The sequence below is a fragment of the Macaca mulatta genome, chromosome 10 (assembly GCF_049350105.2).
Source record: "Macaca mulatta isolate MMU2019108-1 chromosome 10, T2T-MMU8v2.0, whole genome shotgun sequence".
Lineage (NCBI taxonomy): Eukaryota > Metazoa > Chordata > Mammalia > Primates > Cercopithecidae > Macaca > Macaca mulatta.
In genome coordinates this window covers 73,698,347-73,715,988 of record NC_133415.1, presented here as the reverse complement: position 1 = coordinate 73,715,988, position 17,642 = coordinate 73,698,347, and the positions used below count along the sequence as shown (strand labels likewise).

The 17,642-nt window shown below is 42.6% G+C and overlaps 1 pseudogene; it reads left to right on the top strand.

Annotated features, from left to right (window-relative positions):
- Positions 1–15,034: 15,034 nt before the first annotated feature.
- LOC100424424 (HIG1 domain family member 1A, mitochondrial pseudogene) lies at positions 15,035–17,359 on the top strand (annotated as a pseudogene).
- The last annotated feature ends 283 nt before the right edge of the window (positions 17,360–17,642 follow it).

Sequence of the window (17,642 nt, the reverse complement as noted above, 5' to 3'; positions counted from 1 at the left end):
ACATACATAAGTCTTATCAGCTCAATATAGAATGGAAGAAGCCAAATACAAAAGAGAGCATATAGTTTGATTCCATGTGTATAAAGTTCAGAAACAGGATAAATGAGTCCATAGCGTTAGAAGCTAGAATACTGGAAATCCTTGGGGGAAACGGTCAGTGACTAAAGACACAAGGGAAGCTTCTGCAGTGCTAGTAATATCCTGTTTCTTGATATAGGTGCTGGTTACATGGGTGTGTTCAGTTAGTGAAAGTTTACTGATCTGTGTAATATGTTACATGTGTACTTTTCTGTATGTATATCTCAACAAGGAAGTTCAAAATAGTTACCAAAATGACAAATATATATATATATATATAGTCTCCAACTTCATCTGGCTCTCCCTTCAGATCCAGGGGACTTCCAAACACAAAAGAACCCTTCCTACCCCACCCTTTTCTTTTCCTCTCTCGTAGCATGACTTTTCATTGCACTTAAAAGAAAAAACAAGGCGCCGGACGTGGTGGCTCACGCCTGTAATCCCAGCACTTTGGGAGGCCAAGGCAGGCAGATCACCTGGGCTCGGGAGTTCAAGACCAGCCTGGCCAACATGGTGAAACCCTGTCTCTACTAAAATACAAAAATTAGCTGGGCATGGCGGTGGGTGCCTGTAATCCCAGCTACTCAGGGGCTGAGGCAGGAGAATCGCTTGAACCCAGGAGGCAGAGGTAGCAGTAGGCCGAGATCACACCACTGCACTCCAGCCTGGGCAACAAAGCCAGACTCTGAAAAAAATAAATAAATAAATAAAATAAATGATTTTTAAAAAAGAAAAGATTTTTAAAAAAGAAAAACAGAAGTTACCAGCAGGGGCATAGGTTACATAATTCCTTCCCAATGTGAAAAATGCTCCCTGGAGTAGTACAGCACCATGGTCTATAATCATAAGGCATAAACCACTTTCGTTTCCTGTCCCTCCAGTTTCAAAATGTCCCTTCCCATCTATGCTGTATTGCCTTCCTGTATCAGTAAGGCTCTTAGAATGACTGGATAATGAAACAGGACTTTAATAACAGCAACTATTTATAAAGGTGTGGGCAAGTTTAGAGAAACCAAGGAGGATAGTGAAGTCCCTTGGGACTAGCAACAGTGGGGGCCCTTCCCATCCCTAGTCCCAAAGAGGCAAGGAAAGGGAGCAGTTTCCCTGAACCTAGAAAAGGTAGTTTTCCATGGAGAGGACACCGTCTGGCTGAAGCTGTGGCCTTTGGTGAAGGGATGGAGCCAACCTAAGGCAACGTGGAGAGAGAAAACTGAAAATAAATACCAGTCTCCCTACACTCCTACCGTCTGATTTCTTGCCTTTGTGATGACTCCCAAGGGCCAAAGCCTACCAGAAGCTAGCAGATGGGAGTCAGTAATGAGGTCCACACAAATTGGTACTTCCAAGACCCAGAACATGGTGGAGAAGGGTAGAGTGTTGGTTTGGAGGAATGAGTGAGGGCTTCAAACACATTCTCTCCATAGGTATCTTTATCCAGTCACACTGACTCTACTGAGGCTGTTGTAGCTGCATGAAACAGTCTTACTAAACGTGCCTCAAGCAAAAGGAAGCTTGTGGTGAAGGTCACACAGAAGAATTGGATTAGAGTCATGGAGTCTTCTCTTCCTCTTGCTTAACGGCTATGTGGTATTTCCACTTGTTTGTCTTTATATTCTCACTGCTTTGGCTACCTCATAATGTTGGCTAAAGAGAACCAACCATGTTTTCTCCATTTACTTTTTCATCCCAACCTTTGAGCTGCTGCTTTCATTGCTTTCCCCCTCATTCCCACAGAAAAGAATCCAGTTATTTCCCCACTTAGATTCCCAACAGGCAACATCATAGGTTGCTGAGCAGCCTATGTTTGGATTGGCTGAGCTCAGTCATGTGCTCACCTTTGGTTCAACGAGCTATTGATGGAGAAGTTGGTCATGTGACACAAAACATGGCTACCTAAGTAGCAGGAGCTGTAGTTGGGAGAATGGGCACAGTGAGTGAGTACCTGTTGATATCTACATAATCGTCTTAAATCACTAGTGTTTAAAATATTTCCTTTTTAGTTTAGATGCTCTTAAAACAGAGACTGACATATGTTCTTGGATTCAGGTAGTTTAAGAGGTGATCTCAGGGAGCTGGAGTAAGAGATCTTTTAAGAAAAGTCACTGTAAGCATTGTTGTCAAGGTCACCACTCTGGGCAATGGGGCTCAATTCCATGGGACCTCTGAGAAGTGTACAGAATGCCTCTCAGAACTGGCATCCAAAAGATGGGTGGCAGGAGCATTTATTCATCAGCTCTCATCCATGTACCTAAAGGGTTATTTCTAGAGGAACTAATTTCCCCCACACTGCCATGCTTGCATCCACGGGGTCAAGCAAACTCTCGTAGATGCCCATGGCATTGAAGAAGCCCTGAGACAAAAAGGAAAACCCAAGGTACACACTAAAGGCGAGATGCTTCCTGATTGAAGTGAGTCAAAGCCTGTACAGAATTGTCTACTCATCTATGGCTAAAATTAGAGCTAAGGCCAAGAGACCATGGATAGTTCTAATATCATGCAGTAGTTGATAACCATTGTTGTTTTCATTTCTTGACTCTCAATTTTCCTGTCCATTCTCTACAATCTATCTTCCATCCTTCTTCACCTTTATTAAACCCTCACTCAGGTCACCGTAAGACTCATCATACTTTCTGGTTACAAAACAAACAAATAAAATATTTCAATCCTCAGCTACTCTAGTCTCCCTGGGATATTTGATATTGTTAACCTCAACTCAAAAAAAAACTTTTTTGTCTGTTTTGGCAAAACCGCTTTCCCCTGGGTTTTCTCTGACTGCTTTTTGTCGATCTCCTTCAGTTTCTCTTCTTCTGCACATATTTTAGGTGCCTGCATTTCCCTAAGATACTAAATTGGGTTTGCTTCTCAAAGTATACAAACCCAACCTTGCCTATAATAGCTTCAGCTACTACCTTTATGCAAATGATTCCCAAACCTAGATGCCTGCTGCAGGCTCTTCTTCTGAGGCCCAAAACCATATTTCTGTCTGCCTACTAAACACCTCCTTCTAGCTCACCCACAGGCACTTCAAACTCATCATGAACCACAATGACATGCTCACCACCGCCCCCTTCTAAACTTCTCTGCCTTGGGACTGAAGCCAGGAACCACCCCCTCATTAAATCAGTCACCATGTCTTGTCTATGCCACCTCCGAATATCTCCTCTGCCCCCTCTTTTCCCATGGCCATATCTGGGAGAGCACAGACTCAGTATGAGCCTACCCAGTTCCTGCTTGGGTCTCGCCTCACCCTCTATACCACTCCCAGAGCATAGTTAAAAATCATCAGTCCGATCATTTTATGCCTCTTCAATTCTTCAATAGGTACCTTTAAGATGTGAAAATTCTAGCACTGCGTACGAAGCTATTCCTGATCCAGTGGCTGCCAAAAATTTGGACTCATCCATTACTATTGCTCTCCAATTTACTAAGATACTTGCAGTTATCCAAAAGGATGTGCTTCTCCCACCCCACCTTGGCAAATACCTGCTCATCTTTGGGACTTTATTCAGGCAACTGAAGTCTTCATTGCATGAAGTAATCATGCAATCTCGGTGGACTACAACAATAAATACTAATGTCTCACACTTCTTCAGTATATATCTGAGCTGGGCTCAGCTAAGCAGTTCTCGTCTCTGCTGGAATCATTTATGCACCTGTGGCTCAGCTGAGTCTCTGTCTAGGCTGGGCTGGGTTTGGGCAGCTTAGCTGGGGTTTATTCTGCTCCATTCATCTCTCATCCTTGAAGGCAGCGATGTTTGTCTCATTCCTCGTAGTGTTGAATTGTTGAATCAAAGAGCCCCATGAGATAGCTAGTTAACACTGTATATATTAAACAGAAAATTCTAAGTTAAATTGTGTCCCCCACATTTTCCAAACTCTTCCCTCATCCATGCCTACGAAAGCAGAATACCCTCTCACTCATCTTCATAGATACTATTTTTTCACTATTTCATATAAGACTTCCATGTTTCTTGCAACCTCCCAGCAGAACATTCAAATACCAGGTGGTATTTTTATCCACAGGGCAACAATGACTTGTTTGCCTTGTGTGAAGCTATTTGAAAAAAAGACAGTTGGGTGGTTTAAAATATGCCTCCAAATTAGTCAACACTACCTTCAAAAGGTGAGGCCAAATTCTCTTCCCCTCGAGTATGAGCTTAGTAACTCACTTCTATGGACTAGAATAAGGCAGAGGTGACAATGTGTAATCTCTGAGACTAGGTTATCAAAGGCCTTGTGGCTTCCTCCTTTCTTTCTCTTGGATCAGTTACATTGGAAGAAGCCAGCTGTTATGTAAAGCAAGTACTCAAGCAACCCTCTAAGGAGGTCTGTGTGGCAAGGAACTGAGGCCTTCAGCCAATCTGCTTCTAGGAAGCAGATCCTCCAGCCCCTTCTGAAGATGGCAGCCCCAACCAACATATTGACTGCAGTCTCATCAGAGACCCTGAGCCAAAACCACCCAGCTACGCTGCTCTTGCATCCTGATTCTCAGAAACTTTGTGAGATGACAAATGTTTGTTGTTTGGGGTTGCTAAGTTTGGGGATAATTTGTACGTGGCAATAGATAACTATTTCAGCCACTTTGTGAACAAGCTATTAAACCCTCCCCTAAAGCCCAACTTTCATAATTACAACATTACAGTGGCTTCTGAACAGCACAAAGGGTAGAAAATAGACTGTCACCACCACCTCCTTGTTAGAATCCCTCTACCTAGTGTCTAAAAAAACAACAAAACAATTACCTACCTTCATTTGAGGCTAATAAAAAACGTCAGATTTTAGAAGGGAATGTCAAAATTGACTGCAAATTTTGACCAGGATTTCTGTGTTGAGCAGCTAATTTGTAGAGGAAGAACTGAAAAGACTCCAGATCATCCCTTTGACTGAAGCCCAATCTTTAATTTTCAAATTCTATGTTCAGCGGCTACCTCGTCAGAGAAACCAGATTATTATAACACTAACCTGACATCTAGTTTATTGAAATGTCACTTGGTCTGTGCTCTGCACCTTGGCCCTAAGAAATAAAACACTTAAGGCCAAATCCTGGTGTAGCCCGAGGGTGATAATGAGGGAAATCATGCGGCTCCTAAAAATAATGACAAAAGGGAGCAGCATCAGAGGTGGTGAGTCACTGTTGTTTGGGAGGCAGGAGAAGGAGAGCAGAGAGAGGAGGAGATTATAAAAAAAGCTGAGCAGAAAATAAACATGGGCGCTGCAGACATGAAACTGAAGGGAGCACCCCAGGCCCCTGGCCCCAAAAAGTTCTAGAGCAGGCGGAGCTGGAGGGCTGGACAATCAGGGAGAAAGCTGCTCACTCCTGGTTCAGCCTGGGGAGCTGCCACCTACCCATGTATGGTGATTTTTCGGGTCCCCAGATCTCTCCTTTAACCACTGGACAGTAGCATCTACGTCCCCATCATGGCAGAAAACAAATACAGAAAAGACACTTTTACCTGGCATGATGCCAAGCCTGGGAGCTAGGAAAATGAATAGGGCCCTGGGGATTTAAAATTTAACAAGGAGATTGACTCAGGAAGAGTCATATACAAAAGAATGGAGCAAAAGCAATGACAGAGGATCGCACAGGAATTATGGGAGACAGAGGAGGGCTGTCTATTCAGACCCAAGCCTGGAGGTGGTGAGAGGAGAAATCTGGGAGGCTAACTGGAGGAGGCAGTATATGAGCTACAGAGAATTATGCTGATGAAATATGTGTTGTGGGAGAGAGTGGGGGTCCCGAGTAATTCCAGGAAGAGGTAAATCACAACCGTATTAGTTTCCTATGGCTGCTGTAACAAATTCCCACAAAGCAGCTGGCTTAAAATAAAAGACATTTAGTCTCTCACTGTTCTAGGTGCCAGAAATCTGAAATTAAGCTGCTGATAGAGTCACATTCCCTGAAGAAGCTAGGGTCTAGGGGATAATCCATTCTTACCTCTTCCCACTCAGGCAGCTGCCAGCAGTCCCTGACTTGTGGCCGTACCATTCCAATCTCTGTCTCCCTCTTCCCCTCACCTCTTCTGTGTGTCAACTTTCCCACTGCCTCTGTCTTTTTTTTGTTGTTGTTTTCTTTTGTTTTGAGACAGAGTCTCACTCTGTTTCCCAGGCTGGAGTGCAGTAGCGTGATCTCTCCCGGCTCACTGCAACAACCACCTCCCGGGTTCAAGTGATTCTCATGCCTCAGCCTCTCAAGTAGCTGGGATTACAGGTGTGCACTACCACGTTCAGCTCATTTTTGTATTTTTGGTAGAGACTGGGTTTTGCCATGTTGACCAGGCTGGTCTTGAACTCCTGACCTCAATTGATCTGCCCACCTTAGCCTCCCAAAATGCTGGGATTAGTGTGGTGAGCCACTGTGTCCGGCACTGCGTCTATTTTATAAGTACATTAGGATTGCATTTAGGGCCCAGATAATCCAAGAACATCTCTCCATCTCAAGATCATTTACAATACATCTTAAAGGACCCCTTTTTCTTGTGAAGTCACATTAACAATTTCCATGGATTGAGACCTGGTATCTTGTGGTGGCCATTATTCAGCACGCTAGAACAAGCTAAGACACAGCCATGCAGATGCCCTGGTGAGCGTACATTTTGACATTTCCCAAGCTTAAGTAGAGGTGAGAGATGAGGTGGGCAGATTACCAGAACATAAAGAATCTTACAAACCAGAATGGGGAATTTGGACTTTACCTGGAGGGCAATAGAGCATCCTTAAAGATTTTAAGTGAGAGTAAAGGGGCCAGCCTCTCTTGACTGGAGATTCCCCTGGCTGGAGTGTGGGGTAGAGCAGGAGAGGGCGAACCCAGAGGCAGGACATTCGATCTTACATGGGAGTTGTCTTTAGAAGACCACGAATAAAATACAGGTGTATGGCCCTGGAGGGAGAGAGGGTCAAGGACCTCCTTGGAGTCACCAGGTCAGATTTTGTCAGCAAGTGACATCACTGTGGGTTCTGGAACAGAGAGATTAAGGCCCTGAACGCACCTTACAAGTGTACAAATAGTGCCTAGAATATGTGTGTGATACATGCTTGCCAAATAAAAGAGAGGCAAGAAAAGCGCGTTTTACAGAGACTGTGAGAATCAGGGGGGAAATTGCGGAAAGTCAGGAAGGGTTCCCTGGCCTACAAGGTCCTCATGAAGGCACCTGTGCCAATGGGAGCCACTTCACCCTGGAGATGATGTCACCCCCCCACCCTGAACAACCCACATTGGTGACTGATAGCAGGCCACTGAAGGCTGCCCCCTTGACTCACGGTGGCACAGCTCTGCTGCTGTTCTTGTTCCAGAGCTCCCCGTGGGGTCAGGCTGAGGCTACAACTGAATCCATATCCTCATTCGTCTCCTGCCTCTGCCCTGTCTTGCTTTCCTCACCCCATTTCAGATTTCTTCTGAGAGCGCTCCCTAAATAAATCACTTGCACAAGAACCTCCCATCTCAGGCTCTGCTCTAGGAAACCGGACCTAAGACAGCCTCCATTTCTGGTAATGTGGCCCTTGGGACAGTCTCAGCTAAGAGACAGACAGCAAGCAGAGGCTCAAACCACTTGTCAACAAGTTCCAGGAAAACACTTAATTCCACACATGCTAAAGTGAGGGGAGAAGGTTTTATCAACAAAATTGATATTCAAGAAGTAGATTCCAAAAATCAGATGGTCTGCACTAAGTAGAGTGTTTATTTCCCCAGAACTGGTTTCTAATTAAAGACTATTCCTTTGGCACTTATATCACTCTTCTTTGTATTGAAAACTTATGCTTTTGTCACACATTTTGTTTTCACTGATTAAATTCTCAAGTCTTTATGGATGAGGCTTCAAGTTGGGTTTCTTTATTTCCCCGTAATGCTTATCACAATAGCTGGGATTCAGAAAGGATTCGATACAGGCTCAAGCTCACACCCTCTTGATTTTACAGACTTTACAGAGCATTTCCCATACTCAAAGCATGGACCATGGACCGGTAGCGTCAGCATCCATCAACTTGGTAGAAATGCAGAATTTCAGCCTCCACACCAGATCTACTAAGTGAGAATCTCTGAGGTGGAGCCCAGCAGTCTGAGTTGTAACAAGATCTCTGGGTAATTTTATGAGCAGTAAAGTTTGAAAACCACTGACATATATGATCCCTTTCAACGTGTTGGGAGATGAATTGATTGGAGAAAGGATAGCCAAAAAAATAGGACAGTGGCCAGGTGCGGTGGCTCACATGTATAATCCCAGCACTTTGGGAGACCAAGGCGGGCAGATCATGAGGTCAGGAGATCGAGACCATCCTGGCTAACACGGTGAAACCCTGTCTCTACTAAAAATACAAAAAATTAGCTGGAAGTGGTGGGACGTGCCTGTAGTCCCAGCTACTCAGGAGGCTGAGGCAGGAGAATCGCTGGAACCTGGGAGGCAGAGGTTGCAGTGAGCCGAGATCGCACCACTGCACTACTGCCTGGGTGACAGAGTAAGACTCTGTCTCAAAAAAAAAAAAAGGACACCAACAGGAATGGAATCTACCCTCAACAAACATGTCTCCTACCATGCACATGACATGGGTGTTTCAGGTTAGGCTTCAGGTGCCCCGCCCCATTACTAGGACTCAGACCTCAAGTTCAACATTGATTGGATTGGACAAACTGTTTATCTCCTTCAACTTCTGTTTTCTCATCACTGAATGAAAACAACCTTAATACTTACTGATTCACAGTGGCTAAATAAATTATGATATAGCCATACAAAGGAATACTATGCAACCTTAAAAATAAGGTAGGCTTATATCCACTGTTACAAAAAGATGCTCAATTTCTATTTTTATATAATGCAAGATTCTGAGGGGTAAATTGTGTATGTGTTGGGTGAAAAGTAAAGGACTCAAAAAATTGTTTAAGTTCTCATTACATATGTATGTATATTATACATTATACACAAATACTGCAAATACATCACATATATGTGTGTTCCCCATATACATTACATATGAGAGTGAAGTTAAAGGAATCATGCCAGGCATGGTGGCTCACGCCTATAATCCCAGACTTTGGGAGGCTGAGGTGAGAGAAGCACTTGAGCCCTGGAGTTCAAGACCAGCCTGGGCAACATAGTGAGACCTCATCTCTACAAAAAAAAAAATCAAAAAATTAGCCAGGCATGGTGGTGTGCACCTGTAGTTCTAGCTACTCAGGAGACTGAGGTGGGAGGATCACTTGAGCCTAGGAGGTTGAGGTTGCAGTGAGCTGTGATTGCACCACTGCACTCCAGTTTAAGTGACAGGGTCAAAAAAAAAAAAATGAAAAAGGAATCACTAACATATTCACACGAACACTTATTGCATGTATGTTATTTGTGTGAATGCATGTACAGATATAAGGGTTCTCCACTTTTAACCTCATATATGATACATTCGCAGAGCACTGACAATGTGCTGAGCTCTGGGCAAGATGCTGGAAATATCAGTGAAAGTAAGAAAATCACAATCTTGTTTAAGAGGAACTTACATTCTAACTAGGAAGGCAGCCAACAAAGAAGCAAATAAATAATAGGAGAATTACAGATTGTCATTAGTGTTATGAAAGAAATCATCTAGATGGTGTGATTGCAACTTGGGGGGTTCGTTAGGTAGAGGACAGAGACGCTTTCCAGGAGGAGGTAACGTTTAAGCAAATATTGAAGCGGGAAAATCAGTCCGTGATCAGCAGTGCTGGGGAAAGGGCACTCCAAGTGGAGGGAGCATCATGGGCAAAGGCTCAGAGATGGGAGGGAAGTTATCTTGCTGAGGGAAAAAGGCAGGTCAGTGGAATAGGAGCTAGGAAGAGGCTGGGGCAGTGTAGTGAGTTCGGCTAAGGAAGCACACCATGTGAGCCTTGAGAACTGCTAAGTATTGGCTTTTTTTTTTTTTTTTTTTTTTTTTTTTAACAGAGTCTTGCTCTGTTGCCCAGGCTAGAGTGCAGTGGTGTGATCTCGGCTCACTGAAACCTCCACCTCCCTGGGTTCAAGCAATTCTCCTGACTCAGCCTCCCGAGTAGTTGGCATTGGGGGCCCGCCACCACGCCCGGCTAATTTTTGCATTTTTAGTAGAGATGGGGTTTTACCATTTTGGCCAGTCCGGTCTTGAACTTTTGACCTCAAGTGATCTGCCCACCTCAGCCTCCCACAATGCCGTGATTACAAGCGTGAGCCACTGAGCCCGGCCTAAGTATTGGCTTTTATTCTAAGAGGAAGGAGAACCCAGCAAAGGGTTTATCCAGCAGACTGACACCAACTGATTTATGTTTCTAAAAGATTCCCAGGTTGCTGAGTGGGCAAAGTCTTGCAGGAAAGTGTGAAGGAAAAAGGACGTTACAGAAACCCAGGTGAAATATGGCACAGCTGTCAGGGTGGCAGCCATGGAGTTAGAGCGAAGTGGGCAAGCTTGGGAAATACATGGGAGATAAAGCCAGAGTTGTTCTTTTTTTTTTTTTTTTTTTTTTTTTGAGACAGTCTTGCTCTGTCCCTCAAGCTGGAGTGCAGTGGCATGATCTTGGCTCACTGCAACCTCCACCTCCCAGGTTCAAGCAATTCTTATGCCTCATCTTCTTGAGCAGCTGGAATTACAGGCATGCACCATGACTCCTGGCTAATTTGTGTAATTTTAGTAGAGACGGGGTTTCACCATGTTGCCCAGGTTGGTCTTGAACTCCTGGCCTCAAGTGATCTGCCTGCCTCAGCCTCCCAAAGTGCTGGGATTACAGGAGTGAGCCACGGTGCCCGGCCCTAAAACCAGAATTTGACAATGAAATGGAAGGTAAAGTATTGGTCTCGGAGTCCTTTGGCTGTGAGTTGCTCTTAGACTGTTCCTACCTGGGACAAATGGAACAACTCAGCCCTGCCCCAATCCCTCTCATTCTCCAGCAGGATGGCCTAGGCACTTGCTCATGACCACAGCAGAGGAGCAAACCCCACTGCAAAAGAGCAAGCTTTTTCTCAAACCTTTGCTTGGGTCATAGCTGCCGACATCCCATTGGCCAAGGCAAATCACACAGATGATATCAGAAACAAAAGGCAAGGAAATAGGCTCCACCTCTTGATGAGTGGAGCTGCAGAGGCTCCTGACTAAGCGCAAGGACACAGGAAGGGCTCAGGAGTGAGGAGACAGTGCTTTTCAAAGAACTAGAAGCTCTCTACTAATAGCCAGGGGCAGGAGACCACAGAGGGTAGCACAGATGTGGAATGTTGAAAATGATAAGTATCTGTCACTATCAGTGACATCAGTCAGTTTAGGATTTGTCAATAAAGTGATAAGTGCTAGGCCATGAAATGCCCCAGGGCCCTAGGATAAGACAAAATTAGGGATTCTCTGCTCTTTGGACAGTTTGTGTTATCACAACAAAACAAACTGCAGGTGAGCAGAGAGTGACCGACGAGTGCTTTCATTGTCCCTTTAGCTGCCCTCAAATGCAATGATAAGTGCTTCCCATTAATTAGTTACTTGGTGCCTCCCCTGGTTGGGATTTTTCTGGGCCCCAAGCTGGTATGCTGCCCCCAAGAAGACCATAAGAATTTCTCTAGAGAAAAAAAATTCCTGCTACTGTCTCCACACAAACCATTCCTACAGTCAGGTGGGGGAGGGGGGTGATGTGGTCCTGCTGGTGGTGCTGGTGATGATGTGTTTCCACTCTGTTTGGTTTTATGGGTCTGTTTGTTTCTCATCAGCTGTAGGGCCCTTGATGACATCAGTCATCATTTTTAACTTTATTTGGGACATGAAGGGATAAGCCTCTCCCTAATTTCTAGAAACATAAATAGCAAGGAAACAGAATATTAAACGAACAAGGGCTTTTAACAGAAGGTCTGCAGATGTTGCATGGTTCTCTCTATCACTGCAGATCTGTGGCCTGTCTCCCGGATGGGGCAAAAAGCCTTGGGGCACCTTACTCAAGAGCAGCAAACAAAAGTCAAGGTCTGGCAACCCCATCTGCTTCCCTCAAGAAGGAAATACTACAAAATAGTAATGTCACGGCCCCTGATAATGCAGTTTCCCACGGGTCTCTGACTTAACCAACATGTCCTTTTACACATAAACTTGGAATTGTGATGGAGGCGGGGTAGACGGCTGGACACACTGCCGATGTTGGCACGTGGTACAAATGAAAAGGTACCATCTGTGCTACTGCTGAAAGATGATGATGCATAGATGTGACTTTTTAAATGTTCCATCTGGATATAATTAAATTGCCTCCTTAAAATAAAAAAATCCATATTTGATATGTATCCTTTATTGTAATGATCTCCGTATATCCTTCATTATTTTTATAGGATTCACTTCATGAAAAGTATGACATGAAATATTAAAACCTAAAAACAAAGGTCTCTGGGGAGATGATTGTGGTCTTACTGTTTCTCTGGCTGACTTGTTCTTGATTTTCTTATGACTTTAAAAACAATTACAATATGCAGAATTCCATAATATCCTCCTGAAAAAATACCCTGACTGGAAAACTGGATAGAGAGATAGAAAGAGAAAGTCTGTTATCTATGCATGGGAGGAAGACAGGACGTGAATTTGCCAGAATATCCGGTTGCCTACATTTCTAAACCAAGAAAAGCTGCAATTAATTTTCTTCCCTAAAAACCATGTTGGTTCCAAAGAACATTCTGAGAATAATAATAAGGGTAATTATAATCAGAACTTGAATTCAGAGTGACTTGCTTCTGAAGCATTAAAAGCATAAGAGGGAACAAAATACATGGAGGGGACTCTTAACAGGCCTCTCTCCAGGTACAATTATAGATTTCAAATCTGTTGTTACCTTACCATGGCAACCTTCATACTTAATTTCACAAATATTGAACTTTTGTCATCCTATTTCTTTGGGGGAGTCCTTCAACTACTGCTTTCACTGAATTCATGTCATTGCCTTCAATACTTAACATTTCTCCAAGTACACACTGTGAGCTCACATCCCCAGACCAAACACAACAGCAAAGACTAGGAAGAATTCGGCTGTGTCCTCAGCAAAAGCACTTAGATGTGTTCTTTTTGGCTGATGAGAACCAACAACCGAACGTAACTCCAAAGGCTGTCAAGTTTAAAAGCAAAATTTTGGTCTTCAGTATTAGTAAATAGTCATTAAGTATCTACTGTGTGTTGAAAGCTACAGGAAATACAAAGGTTAAAATAAGCCATATTGTTCCATCTCACGACATTTACAATATAGAAGGAGAATTAGATCCAAATCACTATAAATCAGTTCCCAGTGTGTGATATCCCCAAACCAGCAGCATCACCTGGGATCCTATGAGAAATGCAGATTCTCAGGCTCCACCCCATAGACCTTCTAAATCAGGGTCTCTGGGAGTGGGGCACAGCAATCTGTGTTTTCAAAATTCATCCAGGTGATTCTGGTACTCTCCAAATTTTGAGAATCCCTGCTGTGAAGCAATATAACACAAATGTCATAAGACAGACACAAAATGCTTGAAGTAAAGGGAAAACAATATCCATTTTGGAAAGAGGATGTCCTGGAATGACAATATTTCCATGCAGCTTTGTGAGTTCGCTAAGAAATGGAAATGTAGGAAGTGGATGGAGTAAGAGAACATTCTGGATGAGTGAAACATGAGCCAAGCAACAGAGTTAAAAAAGTAGAAGGCAAATGGAAGGGTCTAGACTGACTAGCATGTAAGGAGACAGAGATCAAGGTCAGAAGATAGGTTGGGGTCTCAAGAGCCAGGCTGAAGAGGGAGTTATCTAGCTCAGTGGACAATCATATGTTATTCAGGTCTTCAATTTGAGGAGTAACAAGATTAGAGCAGGGCTCTTGGAATATTCATCTCAAGGTTTCCATAGAATAATCTGGAAAAGCGGAAGATACACAAGGGTGGGGGCACAACTGAGTGGACAGTTGCAATAGTTTGGGTAGGTAATAATGAAAGTCCCTACTATGGAGTTTGCACGGGAAATACAAAAATGAGGAAAGTAATTGGAGATGCCTTGAAGGACTACATTAGTAGGGTTTAGTAAATGATTCAATATTAAAAGGGAAAGAATTGGAAAATCAACACCTTCATTAGCAACAAGAGATTAGCCATGTCATAAACCGAAGAAGGAGATCAGGAAAAATTGGTTTTTGAGGAGATTTGTTTAGGACACAGTTGATGGTCTGTGGTATGGTGTATACCACAGCTAGAATATAGGCATAGAGTTTATAGTAATAATATCTGTAAAATTTGGCAACATAGGCTATGCCCGGTTCTGAGCTAGATACATGACCTGTATGTATCTTGTAAACCTTATACTGACTTTATGAGCAAGGCATTATTATACTCTTTTTTTTTTTCTTTAAGAGACAGGGTCTTGCTCTGACTCCCAGGATGGAGTGCAGTGGCACAATCATAGCTCACTATAACCTCAAACTCCTGGGCTCAAGCAATCCACCCACCTCAGCCTCCTGAGTAGCTAGGACTATGGGCCTGTGCTACCATGCCCAGCTAATCTTTTTATTTTTTGTAGAGATGAGGTCTCACTATGTTGCCCACGCTGGTCTCTAATTGCTGGCCTCAAGTGATCTTTGCAAGTCAGCCTCCCAAAATGCTACGATTACAGGCATGAGCCAAAATACCCAGGCTGGTACCTATTTGTATTAGTTAAATTCGATTCTGTTGCATAAAATAAGAAGTTCAAAGGAAGAATGGCTTAAACACACAGGGCTTATTCTACATAAAAGAAATCAGGAGGTTGGCAAGTTTCTTCTAATACCCTGCTTCAGCATCCTCCACTGGTGAATTTCATCCTCAAGGGTACTTCATGATTCAAGATTGCTGCTAAAGTGCCAGCCATCAAGGAGATGATAGCTGTGAATATGGGAATGGGGGCTTGTTGAGAAAAGGAATATAAAAGAATAAGAGGTTGAAATAAAGAACCTTGGAGAATGAGCACAAGGAAGGGTCTGGAAAATGCACCGAAAAGAGACAAAGAGGAAACTTCCGGTAGCATGTCCACAAAAGGCAAGGAAACACAAAGCTTCGGAATGGAAAAAAAGGTTGGTAAGTGGTGTCTAATGGTAAAGTCCACAGCAACTGAAAAATACATGTTGGATGGAAGAATGTGAGGTCCTTAGTGACCTTTAAAGGAAGAGCATCATTCACATTTTCTATGGCAGTGGATCTCAGAGTTAAGGAAATGTTAGGTGGTGAAGTAGTGAAGCATTGATTCCTCTTCCATGAAGTTTTGTGACAGAGGGAAAGAAAGAAATGGTGGTAAGGCTTAAGTTTAGCAGTATTGAGGTAATGTTTTCATAGATTAGAAAACCTGAGTACAATTTCCCTTTATGATGTCAAGTCTCTCCTGAGACTAGATTTAAATCACTTGAGTGTATGGGCTGGGACAGCCAAGTGCTTCTTCCATATGAGCAGTTCCAATCCAGTATCTCCCAGGGAAAGTGAACCAAGTGTTGGCTGATATTATATCATAATAAAGGGCTGACATTACACTTTTTGAAGGCTGTCTGGTAAGCTTAATTAATTCATTTTTGTTTTTCCCTCCCAAAGCTGGATGGAAACTCATCCAACTCTGGCGTGGGTTCTTGAAGAAAAATTATATTGCAAAAGTGAGGATGTTTCATGGCCTTCTGCACTCCCCCAAGGGCAGCAAAGGCTCTCTGGGTGCTTTGCAAAGCTTCAGAGTCTGAAATGTCAGGGCCGTGGATCCATTTCAGAAAAAATAAATATCAGATTACAATACATTGTTTTTGCAGCTGACTGAGGCTTTGGTGTAGTGGATATTTCATTCTGCAGTTGCAAATTGAGAGAGAAGTTGCTGGCAGGGCAAAGTATGGTGTTTGCATCATTTCTTTATGAAGCCATTTTCTCCCCTCAAGCGGTGCATTCCCAGAAGACTTTTTTTTTCCCCCTCCACAAATGCCTGGTGTTTTTGCAGTGCTCAGCATGCATGACTTGCTTTGAAAGCTGTTAAAAATAAAGACAGATAGTTGGACTAGTTCTCTTGGTACCTTTCATTCTTTTCTCCATAAATTTTTGCCCCCTCCCTCCCACCCTCTGCCTTAGGTCCCTCCCTGGAAACTCTTGTACTATGAAATTATGATAGAATGGCAGATACTGAAACCATACATGCCTTGCATTTCTAATTTTCTAACCTGAAACTAGTGAGCCATAACACCCTGGAAGCTTAAAGCTGCCGGAGGCAAATCCAACTCTTCTGACTTTAAAATAGCAACACATCTTTTACCATTTTAGCTATTTTGAGGTAGATTTTCATACACATGCATGCTGATTGAAATTAAATGCATTTTATTTTTATCTTTTTTTTTTCCTTCTGGGGAGATAGCAGACTTGGGGGCACTTGTTTTCTACCTCTTAGAGAATAAATTTGAATACCTAAAGTAGGTATTAAGCTACCTAACAGTAAGTTTTCTACATATATCGATGAAAACCAGTCCAGAAATAGACCCACGCAAATATAGTCAGCTTATCTTTGACAAAGATTCAAAGACAATTCAGTGGAGAAAGGATCTTCAACAAATGGTCCTAGGACCTAGATAAGCACATTACACCTTTCACAAAAATTAACTCAAAATGGATCATAGACCTAAATGTAAAGTGTAAAACTATAAAAATTCTACAAGAAAACCTAGGAGAAAATCTATATGATGTGGATTAGGAGATGAGTTTTTAGATATAATGCCAAAAGCACAATCTATGAGAGAAAAAAAAGTTATGTCAGATTTTGTTAAAATTAAAAACTTATCTGCAAAAGACACTGTTAATAAAATGAAAGAATGGAAGAAAATAATTGCAAACATTTATCTGACAAAGGATTTATATCCAAAATATAACAAATTCCTAAATTCCTAAAACTCAATAATAAGAAAAAAATGGAAAACTGTAAAGATTGGAGAAGCCATTTGGATTGTGAGAGGTTCTTGCTCTCAGAAGATTCTTCAAGCAATCACTATATCAACCAACACAGATGTTTTTCTTTCTTCATATAATGAAGATCAGGAATCAAAACCTATTTGAAAAGCTGAAGATACACCATTAATCCCCACTGGAATAGCAGGTTTTGCAGCAATTGTTGCATATGAATTAACAAATTAAAGATCAGGGGAAATATGAAAACCTTCCTTCACCTGACCCACATGTGTATGGCAACCCAAGGCTTTGTTGTGCGAGCAATGACTCTTGGTATGGGCTATTCCCTATATTGGGAATTCTGGGCAAAACCTAAGCCTTACAAGAAGAAGAGATGCTGTCTTGGTCTTGTTGGAGGAGCTCGCATTAGTTACACATTTCATTATTGAGGTTACATGTTTATGTTGAAAATAAATTGAATGTATTCAACAATAACATGGTATTTTGAACATTGGCTGCCTTTCTTGCAGGCTTGATTTGCTTGGTGACGAAAGTACCCATGACTGCTTCACTAACTAGGTCACTCAGGAGAGTCAAGTTAACACAAAAGAAACATGTCACCTAAATGGACTTGATGATGCTAAAATGTCCACCTTTTAAAAATGTTAAGATGAAATCAGTTCTAAAGAAGACAGTAGGCCAACCTTGAAGTACTCCCTGTTTTCTGCAGAT